Source organism: Chiroxiphia lanceolata, chromosome 8 (genome assembly GCF_009829145.1).
Source record: "Chiroxiphia lanceolata isolate bChiLan1 chromosome 8, bChiLan1.pri, whole genome shotgun sequence".
In the NCBI taxonomy this organism is placed as follows: domain Eukaryota; kingdom Metazoa; phylum Chordata; class Aves; order Passeriformes; family Pipridae; genus Chiroxiphia; species Chiroxiphia lanceolata.
The window spans coordinates 32201840-32223641 of NC_045644.1; the positions used below are offsets into that span (position 1 = coordinate 32201840).

Sequence of the window (21802 nt, forward strand, 5' to 3'; positions counted from 1 at the left end):
AAATCTCACCACTTCCCTTCGAACAGGCAGGATGGCCAGACACGGTCCTCGGCTCTCCCCTCACGCGTGGCAGATAACGGCAGTCACTGTAGGCCTCGGCTCCAGATAAGCCCGACCGAAACAGGGACCCACCGTTCTCGAACCTCGCCGGAGAGGAAGAGAGCGAGATCCCTCCCGCTGGCTTTATTTATACCTCAAGTTACGTAAAGGAATAGCATGGAATACTTCCGTGATCACTTTTCTAGTTCCTTCCTGGCTACAAGTTGGTCTCCAGGAAGGCCTAGAGTGAAACCACCACAGTGATGCTTAGAACACTTTTATTCAATACTTCTTCATTGAGAAGTCATTTAAAATAATATGATGAGACATAATTGTCCATTTTTTTATTCTCTAGGAAGAGTTGACAGAGTATTTAATTTTGAATTTTGAAAAAAACAAGTTGTTTCACTTAAAATCTGATTGCCCTGCCCCTCATCACCCCCTGCAATTTCCCTACATGTATCTGCTAAAGGTAAGTGAATCTCATTGTTTCTAAAATTAAACAAGAAAATTTGTTTTTGGGCAAGCACTGGGGGAAAAAACAGAACATGCCAATGAAGGAACTGTTAACTGCTTTGTTCCAAACAGAGCTTCCCCCTCTCCAAATAATAATACTTAATTTGCAAGCAGGTTTTAAACAAGGTTGTGTATAAATTAGACCTCATAGAGCTGGGACCAATTTGTTCCCCTTAATTTGATTTACTCTTTAAATTTGAGAGAGATTGAAACAGTGACCACATACTGGTTAAGCAATGTGGAAAAGACCATGCCTGAAATGGAGAACTCTGTGGTTTCGCAGGGGTGCTGTTCTTCAAACCATGCTCTTTAAAATACACTACTTTAGTTAAACAAACACTATTATTAGCCCTGCTGATAAGCACAGTCATGAAGATAGATGAAAATACCTCTGCCACTCAATTGAATTTTAGTAAAATTGATTGTATTTGAAGGTTCTTTAATCCTGTGCTACAATCTCTCAAATGATAAACAACACCCTTTTGGGCTGTTACTGGCTTATGGAGTTATAGATAATCAGTTCCTTGACTGGAATTGCAGCTCTGTCCATTTGAACAGGGTCTGAGCTGGTCACTGTGTGGGCTATGGCAGCACATAGCTGAGGGCTTGGTGCTTCAGAAAAAGGACATATGATGCTCAGGAAATGATATGGGGTTTTTGCCTGAAAGAACTTGCATTGGAAGCAAAAGCTCTGTGAACATATTTGTATGTGCATGTATCTGTTGTTAGATGGAGAAGTGCCTTGCTTCCCACATATCTGAGAATATAAAGACTATTTTTTCCCCCCTTGATACCAAGCATAAGTACTTAAAAAACATGGAGGTCTGACAGACTGTATCTAAAGTCCAGAAAGGTTCTCTGCTGTGAAAATCTGTTGAAAAGCATTGAGGGTAACAAATGGCAAAATATTTCTTATTTTTTTTAATTTTGCAGGGGTTATATATAGTCTTTCTGCTACCCAATTTGTTTAGACTAAAATTAGAATTACTAAGATACCATGGAGATTCTTATTCCAGCAAAAATATTTTTAACTGGACAAAAAGTGTATTCCAGTCACAGTTGCAGCAATATCTTTCAGATCCTGGCCTTGCTGTAGGTGTTCATTGAGTTCAGCCACGCTTCAAGTATTTTGTTCCACAGAATCATCACCTACAGTATTTCTGATTTTGGTAAATTGTATTATCGTGCTGATTCTGTATATTGCATTGTCTTTTACACAGAGGAAAAATGGCTTTTTTAAAGAAAGAAATCTGCTTAACTTTTGTCGCCCACAATAATCACTGAAGTATTCATTCTGCCCTTGATAAAGTAATGCCAAGCCCCCAAACCAGGATTTTAATTAACTCATGGAGAGTTTCTGAAGACCTGAACGTCTCTGTCTTGGTATTTTGTTACCCTTGTTTCTACAGGTCTAATTGGGTCACTGTAGACAATTGGTGATGGTGGTATTAAATAAACTTTCAAAGTTGCTGGCTAGTGATTTGAATGATTAAATATGGATTAGATTCAGAATAAGCTGATGGAAAGATATTTTGTTTTCTGACATGCTTAAGTTTATGAAGATGTTATGTCACATTGTATCTTATCACATTATGTTAATTTAGCACTGTGCAGGCTTTTGATGTGATGTGCTCATTAGAATGTTTTTCAACTTAGAGAAGTTTGTTACCAAGAGGCACAAGAGTTGGCTCATTTGACAAAGCTATTACAGCCTAATGGAGTGGCAACATTTTAAAAGCTACCCAGATAAAACACATTGTGTGTCTGTGTGTGTGTTTACAACTATATAGTTTTAAAAGTAATTGCAGGAATGGACTTTATACTTCCCAGTAATAAAGGTCACTGACTATTCTGGTTTCCAGACTGGACCTTAAAAAGACTGGTCAATCTTGGCAGACTTCTGCAGAGGTCAGGTAAAGTGTCTGAAGTGGAAAAGTCAGCTGTTTCTTTTTTCAAGTCTAAGGTAATCTATTCTTTTCTTATGTCCTCAGTGCACATAGTTTTTGTCTGAGTCATTGGCAACCAGAATTATTTGATATTCAACTGACAGACATCTTTCAGTAATGGCCTTTGGAGCCAGTCCTTATTTGTTTAGTTTTCGCTAATATCCGTGTGTATGCACAATTTAAGAAAAACAACAGTAATTTAAGTGACAGAAAAGGGGAATTAATTCAGAGCCTGAAGCAAGAGCAGTCCTTTCTTTTGATTACAGTTCTGGTATCTGAATCTGAATCCAGCATGCCCTGGATCTTTCTCTATTAGTGTGCTGTCAGACATCTCAGGGTGAAATTCATCTCCCTTCTTGTTACAGTGCTGGCAAACAGTAGAGCTAGGAGAAAGGTATTGTATAAAAAAGGAATTATTCTATCTTGAGTCTTCCTTTGTAGTATAAGCCCAGCTTTCTCTTCAATTCTTCTTCCTTCAAAACCCCCCTTCTCCTGCATTTTCCATTGTCATGTTTTTCCTACCTGTAATCCCTCTTGAGGCACGAGCAGATCCTTGGCAGTTGTGTTCCCACACACAGCACTCTGCGTGGAGGTGTCTGGATTAAATACATACTGCAAAAAGCAGAAAATCTTGCAAGAGAAGAGCAGATTTTTGGGGGGGCAGTACTCAGAAGCAAGTTTATTTTGTTGTGTGCTGGTGGTATGGGCAGCACCATTGTATGAACCAAAGAAGAGCAGGTCCTGCCCCGAGGGCAGATGCTCTGAAGCTGCAGTGCTGCAGCACAGAGCCTGTGTATTCATGCAGGAATCACTTCCTTTATGCTTCCTTTCAGGACCCTGACAAGGTATTTCATAGCACTTCACTAAAAAGTAGCAGGATGAATAAGTACAAGAGGCTTGACTGTAAAGCAGCATCAGTGGAGCTTGGGTTGGGCTGACCTCTGAAAAAATTGTGCAGAGCAAAACCTCTTAATGGGTGTTGCTTTGTGTTTTGACATTTATAATGAACAGATATGAAATAAAGAACTGCTTCCCTTTGTTGGGAGGGAAAACTTGTACAGGTTGCAAAGAACATTTGCATGTTTACAGGTGAACAGGACTGTAGTGAAAGGATAGAATCTTTTGCTCAGAAAAGTGCACTGGCTGTGCATCCAGCAGAGTCCCTTTTTGTGAGACTTAAGCACTTCAGCCAACTGACAAGGGTGTGTGTGCCTTCTCTACCACTGGCAGAGCTCTTTTCCTGGTGAAAACGAGGGTTGTGTGGGATCGCATGTGAATGTTGAGCTGGGGGAATTGACTGAACCAAATCCATCCAGCAAGACTGGAGGATGAACAACTGCGTGTGTTTGAGGTTTATGTGCTTTCTGAAAGTAATGTCTGATACATTCATGGGGTTATTGGGATTCTTCCCAAGAAGATTGCAATATTATCACAGGAAAACAAAAGCAATTTACTAGAAAATATTGCAATTTTTTTAAATCAATGTTTCTTGTTATTACCATAGACAATGGGAATAGAATCAATTCTAGAATTTTCCCTCCCCATCCCTGCTATGTTTGCTTCGTGTCCATCCTCTTCCTAATCCCAGGTGTTTTCCTTCACTCAGAGAAAATGACAGTAGAGACTATTTTTCTGGGTTTTTTGTTACGCTTTGCTGTCCTTTTCAGTTTGTTCATATCATCAACTTCTCTTTAACTTCTCTCTGTGAGCCAGCTGAGCTCAGAGGATACTCAACGTGCACTATGAATGGCAGATTGTCTGTCAGCACAAGTAAGTCTGGAGTCAATAGTAACCAGAGGAAAGAGAAACTGGGTATCTACAGGTAAACAGAAGTTCTTTAGTGCTCAATTGCTGCTCAATGCCAAGAACAGCCAATAAAAAGTGACATGAAAATGTTGGACACGAAAAAAGGACTAAAATATAATCTCTTAAATTAGTTCATAGCATTTATAGGGGAAGATAAGGAAACCTAACAATAGTTTTCAAGGTGAATTCATAACTGTTCTTCTTTCTCTCAGTATATATAGGATTGAACCCAGAAAATTTTGTGCATATGTTGTTGAGATGGCAATAAGTGGTAAAAATAAAATTTGTGGCAGATTTATAGTTCCTTATGAAACATACCCTTTGAAGAACACAATTCATGGTCTAAGTTTGGCTTCCTGTTGCCTTCTCCTTACATCTTCATGCTTCCAGTGTGAGCCTGAAAACTCACAGCGCTTCAAAGAGAGAGTGAGAAAGTGAGAGATTTCTTTTCTTTTGCATTGTGCTTTATATGGTTTATTTCCCAGCTTTTGGCATAATACTCTTATTCCTGGGAGTTTTGTGCCAAATGTTATGCCTAAGTTGTTTCACCTTCATTGTAACTAATTTCTATCTTGTCAGGTTTTGATTTATATTGGTTCATATTTTCTGTCTTTTTAGATAAATGTATTTTCAGCTTTTTTGAAAATGGCAGGGCTGGTCTTTTGTTCCAGTTTGGGACTGGCCTGTAAAGAACCTCTGCCCTGGATAGATGTTCTTTCTGCTGCTTGTACTTTGCAATCTTTCATGCCTGAGGAGCTAATTTATAAGAAGTTTTGAAGCCAGAAACCAGGCCACAGGATGCCTTAAAGACAAAAATTGAGCCTGCTTTAAGGGTCTGTAGGAAACCAAAGTAGAGGGCAGAAATGTTGTTCCTTCTGAAGTTTTCAAAGGACTGATGGATGCATGCCAGAAATGTTGGATTCCTAAATAAAAAAAACAAAAGGTCACAGCTGAGGGCAGATTGGTGGTCACCGAGGGGATGTTCCCAGTCAGTGCCAGCAGCATGGTCAATACTGGGTTTAAGTGTTGCTGTTCTGAGAGTCTGATTTCAACAGTAAGTCCATGAGCTCCTTTTCTCAATGAATTTGTGTCATGGAAATAGAATGAATTGCTGAGGTGAATTCTATGTCCTGTTCTCCATTGCAACCTTCTTTTTTCACCTGAATTCAGCCTCTGTGAGGTAAACTTTCCCACAAGTGTTTTGTTAATGTGTGGTCCTGTAGGGCATGTTTACTGATGGACTTACACCTGCTCCTGTGAGCCTTTGAGAGTGGGCAGCTTGATTAACAGTGTCAAAAGGTTAAGAGAGGTCTGGAAGGGTGAGAGCGGTGTTTGCTTATCATCTGCTGACGTGAGGAGACTTCTGCTAATCCTGAGTTTGCCCAGAGCCACTCCTGGATCCAGACTATGGTGAGAACAGTACCTGGATTCAGCTGCCAGCCCTTCGTTAGCTTTTACCTTGTTTTCCTGTGACCTTTAATCAGAATGATAGTAAGGGACTGTTTGGCTGTGATCCATGTACTCTTGCTTTTTATGCGGGAAAAACTCTCACTTTTTGGAAATGTGTTTTTGAAGGATGAAAGTAAAATTTCTTCTCCAAGTCAGACATTGGCAGTTGTGACCAGCTAGGAGTGGAAAGGCAGGTAGGATGTTCTTGGGTGCACTCTCTGAGCCCAGGGCCACGGGCTTAGGACCTTTCTGAGCATAAGATGCTGTCTTTGAGTTTTCCCAGTGGATTTTTCCAGTTCTTTCTGAATCACTGTACACCTACAAACAATTCCACACTAGAACTATGTATTTGGGAAATAACTTTGTTCCTGCTAATTTTACAAGGCTCTTGGTTCTTGTTTTGGAACAGAGAGTGAATAATCATTCCCTCTCACATTCTGTACATTATTCAACACTTCAGTCTGTGAATTGAAGATTTTTTTACTTTTGACTCTGAAGTTTTCTACTGATAGAGAAGAATTAACGTCTCACTTAAGGCACACCATTTACATTTCATATTCTAAGAGAAAGGCAGTATAACATCTTATTTTTAGTGTCTACTTAGGCTCATGGTGGTTGAGAAACTCCACTGGCAGAATAAAACAACTTATCAGAGGTTTTTGATGTCAGATCTTAAAAGTGCTGTTTCTGGCTCTGTTATATTCCACACCTCTTCATAAATGTGACTTGTTTTAGTCATGAGAGTTGTTTATTCTGAGTTCCAAAACTCTGTAATCCCACAGAACTGGCTCAGCTTTACCAGCTGTCCAACAGTGGGACTGGCTCCAGCAAGGCTTTAATACAGAACTGGGAAGATGTCTGAATTTCTGTGTGGAAAGGATGAATGTTCTCTTTCAGAAATGAGAGGGGAAACACTGTTGTTTTCTAAAAAAAGAATATTTAAAAAAATACTAGTATTTAAACTTTTCAGCCTTTCACCCAACTTCTTCATAATGTCCCAACTTAATTTTTTTTTTCAAGTATACAAATGCATAAACAGTTAATTTTCCTGAAGACACACTCACATACCCCAAAGCAAACCTTAAACCAAACCTTTTTTTTTTTCATACAGGTTGGAGATTGCTACAGTTCTCCCAGTGAACAAGGGATTAACTTACCTGCTTACATACAGGACTTAAAAATGTTATATCCTGATCAGTGATCCCTTTCTCCATAGCTATCCTGTGAATTTAGATCCAGAGGTTAGCTTTTGCATTTGGAAGTGGACATGAAAGGATGACTGGACGAGGAATGTTGAGCCTCAGAAACTTGCAGTGCCCTTGTTTTTCTTAAACAGGGATGGGGGGGAGATGAGATTTACAGTGTGAAATAAAATTATGGCTCAGGAGGTTTACCTCCACTTTGCTTAAGCAGTAAATGCCAGGGCCATGGTTGTGAGAGGGTGGGACTGAGGTAGCTGTGAGCAATAATGGAGTGCTTAGTCTGCTTATTTTAACTTTTTAAAGTGACTGCTCTAATGCCTTTCAGATGCCTTTTCTCTTACTGCAGAAATGGCTTACTGTGCTCTTTTGATACGCTGCTTTTAGAGGGCCAGAGCCATCCCTCAGAAGTTGTTTTTGGAAGTGGTGCTTGTGGCACCACTAAGGGTTTGGAGCAACCACTCTGGACCACAGCAAATGGGATACACAGCACCTGGCAGCAAAATCAACCTGTACACAAATGCAAAGTGATGGCAGGGTAAAGCTTGGTAAACAATGACACTTAAGGCACTACAAGTAATTTACAATTTATAGATATATGAAACTCCAGCACAGTTAAATTTCTTAATCTGAATTCAGGTAGGACAGATGTTCCTTTATATTATTCAGATCTACTCATAAGGACTGGGTGGGTGAAATTAGTGAGAGGGTGTAGAGCTTTATTTTGTTTTTATAATGATCAGTTTCCCTTTAACATCACCTTTTCTTAAAATTCCTGTGTAAAAATTGAATCAGAGCATTTACAACATAAAAAATTATTTATTCAAGAAACAAATGGAGGTAGTATAGAGCACCTCTTTATGTTGCTGAAGACATTGAGAACTTCCTGTGTGACAGAACAGTTGTTGAACATGGTAAGTTCTCAGAGGGCTTTCCCTGTGTTATTTAATATCAAGGATCTTGTTGTACAAGATGATTTTCCAGAAATTTAAAAAGAAACAACGGAGTTTGTGTGTTCACTTCCGAGCTGTTGTTACTGAACATGTTTGCAGTTCAAACAGCTATACTTGGCAAGTCCCTGTATTTTGGATTCTACTTCCTCTGCTCTTTTTTTCCCCTCAGTGAAAACACCAAGGGAAGAATTGATGTAAAGCAATTGAGGATGGCCAGTATAAACTATTTCTAGTGTGCCAGTTGTGAGAATGCTCTTTTGCTTGACATACTGTGATTTTTACTTTACCTTCTTCCATACACTGCATAAAAAAGTAAAGGAAAAAAAAGTGGGGAATATCAGGGAGGGAATATATTCTTTCTTTTCCTAAACTTCAGAAGGAGGAAGGAAGTTAATAAATAGAAAATATTTTACACGTTGTATTTTCATTTCAAACTCTCCAATGCAAATATAGTTGGCAATGGAAATTATTTTTTGTTTACCTGGCATTTGTGTTAGAGTTGCATTTATTACAATTTCTGAAAATCTGTGATGAAAACTTTTCAGAGAGTTTGAATTTGTCAAGCAAGTTTTTATCTAAAATTTAAAACTTAGTAGTGGTTCTCTCTAAAATTGATTTAGATGGAAGAAAAATTTGGTTTAACAAAAACCTATCAGATTTGTAAAACCCATTGGAAATCTGAGGGCTCAAGAAATTAGGTTCTGGATTAACTAAATCACTCTATTAAAGATTTTAAATTTAAATTCACTTTCTATCTTCTGTTTTGTCTTATTAACTTAACAGTGTCTTTTGATAAATTTATTCTTACATAAATCCAACAAAAAGAATATAAAATGCAATACCAGATCCTCTATCTTGGAAAACATGGTACAGATGGGGGGTGGCAGTTGTGAGTCTTTCCGAGGGCAGCTTCCCAGAGAGGGGAAAAGGAACTTTATTTCAGCAGGTAGAGGAGGCTGTGGTGGCTCCTGCATGCCTGGTGTCAGGAGGAGGGCTGGGAAGGTGCGAGTTTGGTTTTTGTAGAGCTGACAATCTTTACTGTTAACAACATGGTTCTGTACAACGGGGATGGAGCACCAGGGAAGTAGATGGTGCTTTATGTCCTTTCTGTTTGTTGGTTTTTTTCTTACCTTTACTGCGCAGAAATGTGCAGAAATTATGGATTAATGAGAACTTCTGCTGGTTTTTTTCCAGAATTAAATTTCGTCTGGAACCAAATTTGATGTGATAAAGACAGTTTGTTTTTGCAGTATGAGGTCAAATTATTCCTGTGGTGTCTGGTGCTGTAACACTGCACAAAGTGTGGAATCCTTTCAGCCTGTGATTCAGATAGTCAAAGGCTTGCAGACAAGACTATAGGGATGACGGAAAATCTTGTCTGAAATCATGTTGAATCACACATGTGCCAGCTCTTATGTGGCCTGGCTTTTTCTTCCCTTCTTTTTCCTGATCTCCCCACTCTCCCTTTTGTAAGATTTAGTGTCTTTTAAAATTTAGTTACTCACTCAAAGCTTGAGGAAAAAGAAAAGGCCAAATGTAGTTTGAAAAGCCAGTGAATTTTAGATCACATTTAATTATTTTTCAATAATAGACCAAAGGATCAAAAATCCCCCTTTTCTACATCGAAGCTACTCTGTGCTCCTGTGGTTTTTACCTTGTTTCACAAGCTACAATAATTTTGTTGTGGTTTGTTTTTTTTTTTAATGGCAACAAAAAATATTTTTTCTGTGTGACAGTGGTGTGCTAGATGTATCAAAAGGCAAGTGCAAACCTCTTTGTCAGGGAAAGCTGCTTTTAATACCAGCTGAAATTTCGTTTGTTGTACTCCAGAGAGATTTATAAATTACTACCTTTTGATATGGACAAGTGTCCTTAGGAAGATCGGCATTATATTTCAGGCAAAGAAAAGGGGTATTTACATGGTGTGTGCAATGGTACCAGCAACCATGTTGTGTTTTGCCAGAGCTTCAGTGTGCCCAGTCTCACAGCTTTCCCTATTAATGTTTAATAGGAAAAGCAGTAGGGCCCAGCACATTAGTGCTCCAGCACTGCAAAATGGGTTTGGAAACTGCACTGTGTTTGCTGGCAAATTTTTTTCGAATACCTGGGTAATTACCGTTAATAAATCAGTACTGAGAAGGCTCCTGACAGCTGAATCAAAGAGTCACTTGGCAGTTGTAGGATAACAAAGTGTTATTTGACTGTAAATGTTCAGGTAGGGAGCAGTTGTGCAGTCCCAGTCAAACTCTTCTTCTGCAAAATGAGAGAGGACGGAATCCTGCTCCTGCAGAAATGGCTCCTTGGGATCCCCACGCCTGTCTGTGTGTCTGTTAGAAGTCGTGTGCTGAGGTAAAGCTAATTTAGCTCAAGTTTTTGCACTCCTAGGGATGACAAGAAGTGATGTAATATGGGCTAAGGAAGTGGGGAGAGCTGCATTTCCAAGGTTTGTCTCTTGCCATTCCAGACTTTTCCTGCCTAGAGCAGTCCATGAGCTGGTCCATCAGCTGCTCTTATTCCAGAGCAGCAAAACTTGAGTCAGGCTGTTTTATCACTATAGTGTAGTAGAGTCTTTTAATAGAACAGTCTTTCCACAGGGATGCATTTTTCCCAAAATGGCCACTGCAATGTACATCCAATGCAGTAATGTCAGTCTGCTTGTTTTTCTGCTGTCACTGGTTTTACTGCTGTGGGGAGGGGGATTCTTATGCCATTTACAGTACCTGATTTAATTTTTTTGTAGGCTAGGACTGTTTCATTGACTTGAATTCTCTCCCTTCTCAGTTACTCCTGCTTTACCCTGTTTAGTATAATACCTTCCAGTGTTTTGGTTGGGGTTTTGCTTGGTTGGCTTGGTTGTTTATTTTTGTGGTGGTTTGTTTGCTTTTTCCCATGTGTTTGATGCATCCATTTCAGTGAGATTGAATCAGTGGCATTGTATTCATGTTCAAGTTTTTGACAGCATGTGAAACTGCAATAAGAATTAGATCTGGGCAACCCTTCATGTTGTAAACCACTGATTTTGTGTCCTGAAGTAAGACTAGATTTGTGCCTAAATCTTCTGAAGTTTGGATCATTCATGTTTCTGTGCTTCTGTACTTGGTAGTCCACTGGCTTTGTAGGTCACTGGCAATAATACCAAGTAAATGAGATCTCTCTAGGTAGAGAGAGCATCCACACAGGCTTGGTACCACCACCATCCCAGAACCTGCCTGGGTTGTAAATTTAATGAATCTTGTGAAGAAATTCATAATATTGGCAAAATATTTGAAGAGTTCACGGAATGAATGTGGCCTGCAGTTCTACATGAAGATTCAAAAAACTAGAGAATAGATAGTGTAATTGAATTTCCTGGATTTCAGTAAACACACCGAGATGCAGTTGATATATTCAACAAAAACATTAGTTTTAAAAATACAGCTGTGCATTGTAAGTGGTCAATAAAACTACGTGATCCGAGTTCAGGGGTAGAAACTGGAATATTTATTGAACATGCAAAACAAAATTTAAGGGTTTTGGGGGCAGGACATGTTAATGAGGAGGATGGGTTATGCTAACTAGGGGATGGATTATGTTAACTAGGGGATTACACAAATTTCTGCTACAGTTACACAATTGGAGGGAAGAGAACAAAGGGGTTTCTACATGGTCTGATAACATCATCACAAAGTCTTTCCATGATCTCGGAAATCCCTTCCAACCCAGCTGATTCTATGATTCTATCTTGCTGGAGGAGACAGGACAATCAACAAAGCTAAATATTAACAGGTCTTGTGTTGAAGGTCCTTCGAGTAAGGAGTTTCTCCCAGCTCCTGCTGTCCATGGCCTGCTACATAATCTTATCAGCTCCTTCTCTGCTGATAGCTGAGCCTAGATCCCAACAGTGCATCACAAGTTCCAACAGTGATAAGGGATAGCATCTGGCAACAAATCAGGCCTCATCAATTCTTAGCCTAAGAAGGAAGAGAAATATGTAAAGCAAACAAATAAGCTGTGTGATTAAATATCTATACAATTTGTGATGCATTCCCCTTTGGGACCACTATGGGGAAGTACAATATTTCAAATTACCTTGCGAAGAAGCAGATGTGTTTTTTGGAATCTACTGCATGCATCAAACAGCAGTGTGAACTGCTGGCAGTTGTTGCTAACATATGAGTATTCCTGTTCTTTGTCTTGAGCTTAATAATTCTGGAGGTTTTCCAGTCTGTCCAATGGGAGCTGACACCTATACAAACGGTGTTATCAACAAGTTAAAAATCTCTATAAGCCTAGGAACTCTATGCAGATTATAGAATTTAATGACATTTCAGGCTGTAAGAAAACAAGGCCATCTTTATGCCCCTTAACTGTATCATAGCTGAAGGTCACAAATATCATCAACTCCTCTACTGAAACTGGTGGCACCAACTCGGCTTCCATCACCCAGTGTGTGTTCAGCACGTGTCATGTGCCAATAATCAAACGTGAGCTGGGAAAATGTCTACACAAAATATACCTTGGAGCTTAGAAAATACAATTGCTAAATCAGAGACTCTGTTTGCTGCAATAGTGGCTGCAAGTGCACACACAGGTTATCTGTAAACTCCCATCTTGTACCGACCAAAAGTTTCCCCATAAAAAATAGGCTGGCATGAAGGGCCATTTCCAGGGGATCCTGAGGGAGAGGAACATTTTAAATGTCATTACTTTCTACTGCTTTGCCATTATCTGATGACACAACTAATTATTCTCGGAAAATGTTGTTTATTTAAACAGTAATTCTTTAGTACCCTATGTTCAGAATATTCTCAATGGGATCAAATAATTCCTTATAATATTAATCATCATAGCATGGAATCATCCTTAAAAGCGTAATTATTGGCAGTGCAACTAGCAAGCAGCAGAAGTTCTTGTCAAGTCTACAGGTAAGGCAGATATGGATGTCTTCAAAAGGCATGATTAAAAGCAACCATTTCAGCAGAAGAAGCTGAAATTTATGATCTTGATGTAATGACTTTGAACTGAAAGCAGTGAAGTCACTGAGCAAGTGGCAAATCATCCATGAATTTATGACTTGCAGCTCTCTTGCTCACCAAAGTCTAATTGTGTGGAAGAGCCCCAAATGTTGACTTGTTTTGATGTTCAGCTGAAAAAGAAACTTGCTAATCGGGAGTTGCAGTGCTGTTCGCCATCCAGAGGTCTTGACACGCTCAGTTAAAGGGAACAGACAAGGTACAGAGAGAAGTTATTTTGGATTCAGTCAGTTCTGCCCTGTACAAGAGAGATGTTGGATTGGGAGGGAGGCCTCTGAGAGAGAAAATCCAGATCAGTCCCCCAGCATGAGCAGGAAAGGCAGGTGTTCCTGCTTCCTCACTCCAGTCATCACCTTAAGTGCTGATGATTCTGCTTTTCAGAGCAATAACTAAAGCAGTTTCTTCTATCCTTGTATTAACAAACTTAGTAAATCATATCCAGGATGATCTTTAGTGGGAAATTTCACAATTTATACTGGTACTTACAAGCCCAGTGAGCTCTGGGATATGCGCTCTCTACTTATAGTACAGTGGAGATTTCCTTGGCAGTATAAAAAGCAGTCCAGACAAATAACAGCTATGTTTTGGTTTTGTTACACCTCAGCATGTATCACTTCACAGTGACAAATATAAATCCCAGTTCTGATTTTGGATTCCTGGCCAAAAGCACTAGTAAGTTTTGTTCTCTCATACAATTTGGTATGTCTCTTTTGAGATACATTTCCCCATAAGATGCCAGGTGCCTTGTGAGTGAGACAAGTTCTAGAGGCACTTGAGCTCTATGGACACTTCAGCACAGCACTAAAAGTTGTAACAGCTGACAGGTCCTTACTTTCAGCTCATCTTCCCTTCTCGCTGGTGCATTGTGCTCTCCAGTGCTTTTCTGTAGCTGCTGCTTTATCCTTCTCAGCTGCCACGGAAAGAGCAACTTTTCATTGATCACCTTTGGTGCTAAAACTTGGGAAGGGATCTTGTTTCTTCTGAAGAAATGTGTGTTGAGCTTCCCAGTTGTTCGCTCTGCAGTACAGTTATTTTGTTCACTTTGCTTGTGAACACATTTGCTCAGCCTTAGCTTTCAAGTGCATATATAAATACAGAACTTACTGAAGTGTTTGAAATGTGTTGGTAGTAATCTGTCAGTTGGGTGCTGAAGCTGCTGAAATCTGCACATAATAGGGTCAGCATTTTCACTGTTAAGGCAAAAAGCAGTTTTTAAGGATGTGTTGAGTAGTTCTTTGCTCAGTATTAAACTGTTAGTTTTTCAATAGGGAGACAAGGCTCTAGCTGCATTAAGCTTAATGTAGAAATTACTGTATAGTTTTATGACCTGTATTATTCAGAAAGCCTGATAAGATGATACTAATGCTCTCTCCTGGTTGTAAATTCTGTAAGATGCTTAGATACCACATGGTTACAGCATTGGCATAAATATGCTGATTGATACAGATGTAATTAATTTTTAGATCTTTCTTGCAATTATTCTGGTGATAGATGTCTAAATTTGTCCATAACCTATTAGATAAAATGTCCCACTCTATTACTGCTACTTGTAAAATTTAATGTTTGCAGGGCTTGAGATTATGGTTCTGCTGTTGCTTTTTTGTTCTACAGGTGTACTTGTGGATCCAGTAAAATTATGAGCTGAACTGCACACTAAAGTGTGGAGTTAGCTCCCAGGAACTGCAGCCCATGAGTACTTGTTAAGGGCTCTCTGGCCAAGGGGAAGGGATGACCAGTGGGGCTGATCCTGGGTCTGCAGGGCCCCAGGTGGGAGCAGTAGAAGAGTGAGGAGGTAGAAATTCAGTTTTGAGGCTGAGCATTGTTTCCTGAAGGTCTGCTTCTGAATTTTGGGAGGATACACAACTTCTGCTGTCCTCACTGAGAAGTTGCTTGTGCTACTGTTCTACAGTAGGTTTTAACTTCCAGTGCATCCCGATGGTTTTCAAAGGAAGGAATGGAGACCTCATGACAAGTAAGTGTTGGCCTAGTTTTCTTTTTTAGTTGAAAAAAGCTATGATGTTTGTTTTTTATTAAATTTGTTGCGGTGTCAAAAATATCTTTGGAGATGCAAGGAATAAAACAATATATGGTCAACTTAGTTATACATTTTTATTTTGCTGCAGCTCTTGATAAAACCAGAGAGATCATCAGGGCAATACCACTTCAGTTGCTTTTCATTTACTTTGATATACTCTGTAAGTGCCAACAGCTTTTAAAAGTAGTACTGTTCCAGTAAGGGGGTTTGGCAGGAACAGCCTGTGGATTCCTACCAGGTGCTGCTGTTGTACCTGAGAAAGGAAGTAAAGAAATAAGATGATGGTGGTGAACTTTGTCCATGTGGGGATACAACTGAACCTTGTATAGTTTAAACTCCTGCTGGACTGAATGGATGAAGTTCAGAGGATGAATACGGACCATGCCCTTTAATGTATTTTCCCAGCTGAGAGAATAGCAGGGAATACACTATGAAAAAGGATCAGCCGTCTGAGAGCCTTTGACTTATGGTGGGATTTTTATCATGTATGTTTTGGCAGTCTGATACTCATTCAGTCTATCTGATTGCTGCATGGTAAAGATGAATTAAATATTTCCAATTTTTAAAGCATGGAAAAGACCTGAATGTTCTATGAAGGAGCTTTGTGTAAGTATTACTGTTTCTTTAGCAAGTAGTGCATCAGTCACCATTATGGTGGCCATAAATAAGTAACTGTTTAAAGCCAAGAATTTATTGTTGTTTCAAACAATGTTTTAATAGTCTGATATTTCAAATTATCACTTTAGTTAAAATATACACTCATAGTTCATGTTAACATAGAAAGCTTCAATAGTCACATGTAGTTTCCTACAGGTGTTAGAGATGTCTAAGCTGAGAGGGTAATTGGAGTTTGGAGGCTGAGTGCCAGGACATGTTAAATTGTTTCACCTAGGTGTGTGCAGGTGCTCAAACTGCTGTTTGTTGGCAGCACCCTCAGAAACGAGGAGGCCTCTCTACAGGCGTGAAGGCTTCTGGGCTTCAAAAGGTGAGTTTTTATGCTGGGCACAAATGAGAAAGGAAAAGTCCCCAGTTCCAAATGTTTCCTTCTTCTTGAGAAGAGACAGGAAAACTTCAGTGTCTAAAGCTTCCCCTATATTTTTAATGTGCTAACCTGGTTTCGTGTCAATAGGAACCTCCAACTATGTACTCTTGCACATGTTGTTTTAATGCATTGACTTGAGTCACTTAAATATTCTTGTTGTTGAACAGCTTCTTGTGTAAAAACCATGTAAATTTGCAAGGGGTTTTTTTTCTAGGGTGATGATAACCCCTGGGAAAGCCTCCACTTAGTACGAGAAGCAAAAAATCTGTGTAAATTCAAATCTTAATCAGGAGGCAGGAGACTTTAATTAGGGTGTCTGTGTGAGGATGTGGGTGGGGAGCAGCTGTTTGCAGGGTTGGTTCCTTGTTCTGCGGTGGCTCCGTCTGTGTTACTGGTGTTTCATGGCAATCACCTTTGGGACTTGGGATCTGCTCTCTTTCTCTTCTTCCCTTCAACCAAATGGACTTGAAATCTGCTACTTGTAATAAAAACTTGAATACAGAAGCATCAAGTAGCTGGAGATTAGCAAAACAGTAAATGTTAGACAATTATGTACTCTTCAGTGTGCAGTGTTTGCCAATCTTTCTCTTTGTCAATACAATACTATGTCTGAAGATGCACTTGCCTTGGAATTTGGAAAACAAATACTGATTTGTGCTTTTGAGCAAGTGGTAAGCCCTGGAGAAAAGCACTTGCCCATCTTTCTTGCTGATGCTCACCTTCATAGGATGTATATTTATAACCTTACTGTTCTAATAATCTTAAACAACTAGCCCTGAAGATAACTGAAGCATGACTTTGTTGCAATTTATCCTTCTTGCTGAAAGGGATTAAATAATATAAATCAAAGGTTAGTGAAAGCATTGCCTTGAATTTTAGATGCTTTTCAGTGCATCTTTTAGAAGGCTATCTTTGAATTTCTTTGTTAAAAATACTATGTAGGAGGAAAAATATCACTTGGGATCCGTATATTATTCTGTGAATGTTGTGCTGGTAGCAACAGGAGACAATAGATGTCAAAAGAACCAGGTGCAAGAATTGCTTTCTAGATGCATAGGACAATCTGTGCACAAGCTCATATAATACTATATAATATATATAGTATAATATACATACTATATATATATTATATATATTTAATATATAATACTTGGTGAGACTGGTGCCAGTCAGAGTTTTATATGACTTGAGGACTGGAGAGAAAGCCTAAACTCACCTGCAATCAAAAACTATGTCTGTTGGACAAGAGAATGTTCAACAAATTGTAGCATTGTCTTGGAAAGCACCATAATTTACACCTTGCTCTATTTGGTTATCTCAACTCTCCTGAGGTGAGCTGCAGCTGTGCTGCAGGTGACCCAGAGTGTTGATTGAGAAAGGCTACTCCATAGGTTCTCAAAAGTTTTGATGGGCAGCAAACTTTGGTGTGTCTGGGTTGCCCATGCAACTGGCTCCTGGGACTGCAGCTGGTACTCTTCACTCTTAGACCATTCCTCTGGTGCTGTTCAGGTCAGGAATCTCTATCTCCAAAACCAGGCTTCATTCATGGGTGGAAGGCCTAACCAACTTAGAAGGGCTGTCCATACTTCATTATTTGTAACAAACAAAGGTTTATTTTCTTCTTTTTTGTCGTTGTTGTTTTGCTTAGCTGCTGACCTTAAAATAGACATCTGAGTAATAATGGAGATGAGATTGAATGTAAACCATCTTAAAAAGACAAATGCCACGAGAACCTTAAAAAACTGTCTTAAGATTAATCAAACTCTGTTTTCATTATCTGCAAAGGGTGTTCATGGATCTCCTGGTATAGCCAAATGCATTAGTCCTATTGGAGAGCCTAATCTGCACCATGGGTTGGTGGTGCCTGATCTTTCTGGCTGGGGTGGACACTTAATTTAATCTTGAACCAGGGGAGCACCCTTCATACCTCCCTGCTAGGTGGAGTGGCAGTAGGATGGGAGAGTTCTCGCTGTCGATGTGAAAACTTGGAGAGTACTACTGCCATTTGTTTGGCTGCTGTCTGCTCCCTCCTTGGTGAATGGAAAAAGAGAGACCAGTGGGGTGGATGGCTCTTATAGGAGGTCAGGGTCTGTGGTCATCTTATAGGATGGCTCAGGGTCTGTGCCTTTGGCTTTTTAGGCTCACCCTGCGCCTCTTGATCCCCAGAGGAGAAGCATTTACCTATTGGATTTTATCTGCACAGTCAGGGGCTCAAATCAGGATCTCCAGGATACAGCTGTCTTGTCACTTGCTATAATTAGACTTCAAAGGCCCGACTTCAGGCCAGAATCTGGAGTTCTTTTTAAGCGCCATGGCAGACCTACACTGCAACAGGGTTTTTTATCACAGTCCTACTTGTTTTAAACCAGAAGCATGTTATAAAGCAGTAATTCTCTACAGGTTTCAAAGCTTAGAGTGTATTGTTAGTTACCTGTTGGAGTGCTGTGCTCTTTCAGTTCTCAGGTTTATCAGGTTTTTGTTTTAAAATGAGTCTCCCTGTGTCCTCATACCAGTTCAGTTAAGAACAGTCCTGCTTGTGCAGTGTATTGCTTCCTTTATTTCATGGCTTCACATTAGGATACAGAATTACTCAGAAAGCCAGAGGCTTTCTCAAGGCCTGCTTGTTAGTTATTCCTCCTCTATAGACACAGCCAGCCTGGATCTTTCTGTAGTTGTGTGATACAGGCTCCATGTGAAGAGGCTGAAAAGCTCAAGTACCTGCTGCATTTGGCACACCTCTGGGCTTTGAGGCTTCTGTGGTTCGCGTCTGTCGTGATTCCTTTCATTCCCTCTGGAAGTGAGGGAAGGAGCTCACAATGTGTGGTGGGGGGAAACAGTTTTCCCCCTGAAGTTATAAAATGGTAAAACCCCAGGGGGTGGTGACCCTTGAAGTTTTGAGGTTTTACCCAATGAGCGCTTCTGCAAAATATAAACGTATCACACGCAGAACAGAAGAGAAGGTAGTTGTAGTTGTTGAAGTAGCAGCCATGTAGTGAAGCCACGAGGAGTGAGAGCAGGAGCCCCCCTGGGGGGCTCTGGCCCCCCCCCCCCCCCCAGCCCCTGGCTGGGGTGGGCTGCAGGGACTTGGAACAGTGTTAGACTGGGCTAAGTGCCTGTAGCTAGAAAGCTGAAGGAGTTTTCTCCACCTTGAGTGGGCAGCAGAAGCAGTGGCAGAGACAGCAGTGAACAGAGGCTATGTCTGAAAGCCAACAGATAAGAATTGAACTGGAAAAGCAGCAGAAACAAGCCTGCAGCTGAGCAAGAAGATACAGAGTTGTCTGAGAGAGCCGAGAGAGAGCCAGCAGCAGAGAGAGAACTAGGCTCTACAGAGAGAGAGAGAGTTTGGGTAAGAACTGAAATAAAACCCCATACCCCTCTGAGACCTCCGAGAAAGGAGGCAGATGGTGGACTCTTACTTGAAAGAGTCTTAAAGTGCTACAGCACTTGCAGAAAGGAGCCGAAAAGCTCCGAGAAGGAATGTGGAGGGGGGTGACCTTGGCCCCCCTGCTGCTTGAGACAGAGCACAGAGCTCTGCAAAGGGGACTTGAATCTCCTGAAGATACAGACTGTCACAAGACCCCCGTGCTTCGTGGTATGACCGTGGTGACGCGACCGTTGTCTGGGTGAACCGCAGCCCACGGAAGATAAGACCCTCACTTGAAGACGAGGGGCTGAGGGGCTTGGATACCCCCTCGTGTGTACTGGCAGAGATCCAGCTACAGCTGCTGCAAGAGAAGAAGAGAACCTGCTGCCTTAGATACATTGCTACTCTGAGAGTGGAAAAGGATCTTTTCCTACTTCCCTCCTGGACTTTTATTTGGAGGGGAGAAGAGATTTGATCCATTGTAAATACTTATGTCATGGTAGAGATAGCTAAGATTGTATATAATGTATTGTAGTATTTATTTGTACAGTCATTGTAATATATATTCCCTTTCCCCCATTTGAGTCTCATGTGGTGTCTGGAAAACCCATCTCACACTGGATTGAGATGTGGGAGGGGGTTTGGACTAGGGAATTGGATTTTGGAGCTCTCAAACCATGACACAGTGTGAAGGCAGTCTGAGTTCCAGATGAGTCTCATGTGATGCTCTTTTTGGGGTAGACTTTCTAGTAGCTGGGGAACAATGATACAATTCTAATTACTCCTACTAAAATGTAAAATAAAGGTTTTCTGAAGTTTTGACAGCATTGAGCTGACTCGTGCACTTCTGCCAGTCATTCCATATTTTAGTCACTAAAGACTTTTTTTCTTTTTAGTGAAAAGTACTTTATTTAAAATAAAGGTTGTGTGCATTTTTCATTTGTCACACCTTGAAACTTGAATTTGAGCTGGTGGCAGAGAAAATGTTCTTTTGATGCATTTTAGGGGACAAAATAGTTGTCTTTTTCAAGTACTTTTTTCTCAGTAAAGGAAGGTGTTTTTGTTGTTAAAAATACATTGTGTTAATTGTACGCATATGTAGGAATTGATCTCTCTCCTAGAGGGATGGTGAAGAGGCTCCAGAACTCATGGATGAAATGTTAGGAATCTGCAGGTGTGGGTGAAAGTATGAATCAGATTTCTTGGGCCGGATGTACCTGCTTACAAAGGCCTCCAGCTGTGCAGGCAGGGTTGTTTAGGATAGGAATTGCCTTGCTCCAGATCATCCAGCTGTCCCTAAAAATAGCCCTTCTGTATGTACAGAGAGTGAGGTACATCTGTGTGATGATTTGGACATGTTGGATGTCCTGTGCCCTGCTGCCTTCAGGCTGGCCAGACTTGGGAGGTTTGCTTCAAACCAAGACCACTGGTGATCTCTGTGGAGGCTTACAGGATATAATCCTCCCTGGTCCTGACTTACAAATATGCCTGAAATAATTTCTGGTTTCCAAACTGCCCTGGAGGGCCACGAGCAGCTACAGTTCAAAGGAGTGAGCTGATGGCTGTTGAAAACGATTGTGATTCTGAGGTTCTCCACTGCAGGACTGGCTTGCAGAAGGGTCTTTAATACTGAAGTATTTATGCTCTCCTTATGCAAGGAGTTTTATTTTTTCTTGATGCCAGCAGGATTATCTGGTTGCTGGTGCTATAAATGTTGCCCATGTGAATGTCCTGAGGAATCCTGCAAGACACTTTCCCTACTTAGTAATTTTGCATGGGATGGAGCTGGAACTGAAGCCTGAGATAACTTTCTTCTGCCAGTGAACTGCTTAAAGAAGTGGTGCAAGAGGTGTCAATAACTGTGCAGGACAGGACTAAAAAAGAGGTTTTTTGGTGTTTGGTATATTGTGTTGGGGTCCAGAGACTTCCTATGTGTATTCACTCCCTGTATATTACCTAGTTCTCTAGATTTACTGGGTATCCTGGCTGAGGGCTGCCAAGGAATAAAATGTACCCCATGAAATGCTGATCAGTGCAAACAGCAGAGCTGTGAGCAATTTATACTCTCTAATTATTAAAGATTCAGACATGCAAGATGAGCTTACATCTTTGCAATTATCTAGTAAGGTAGAAGAAAATAAATTTAATTAAGCAAGTATATCTTGGAAACATAGAGTAGTGATTCCAGCTCGTTACTAATTTCAGAGTGTGCTTGAAATACTTTGTTAGTAGAAAGACAATTTCCTGTCCTGCAGTAACCCTCAGCTGATGTGAAACAAACCCCAGACCATTTCTTGCCTGCTGCTCTCATCACCAAGCTCAGCTGCTTTTCCCAAGCTGAAGATGCCTCTAACATATGTCCAAGAAGAGAAGCGTGTTCCAAAGTGGAGTGTGCACTGGAAATACCACGTTGCCGTGGAAGTGGTAGGAGAGTGCCTTGG

At 40.4% G+C, this 21802-nt stretch overlaps 1 long non-coding RNA gene across 2 annotated transcripts in view; it reads left to right on the forward strand.

Moving 5' to 3' along the window:
- Positions 1-400: 400 nt before the first annotated feature.
- LOC116790415 overlaps positions 401-21802 on the forward strand; it is a 181472-nt gene continuing 160070 nt past the window's right edge. Inside the window, exons 1-3 of one of the 2 annotated variants that reach the window (XR_004358346.1) lie at positions 401-511; positions 1489-1724; positions 14532-14892. This is a non-coding gene — a long non-coding RNA (uncharacterized LOC116790415). The remainder of the gene's footprint in view (positions 512-1488; positions 1725-14531; positions 14893-21802) is intronic. The other variant, XR_004358347.1, reaches the window with a different exon arrangement.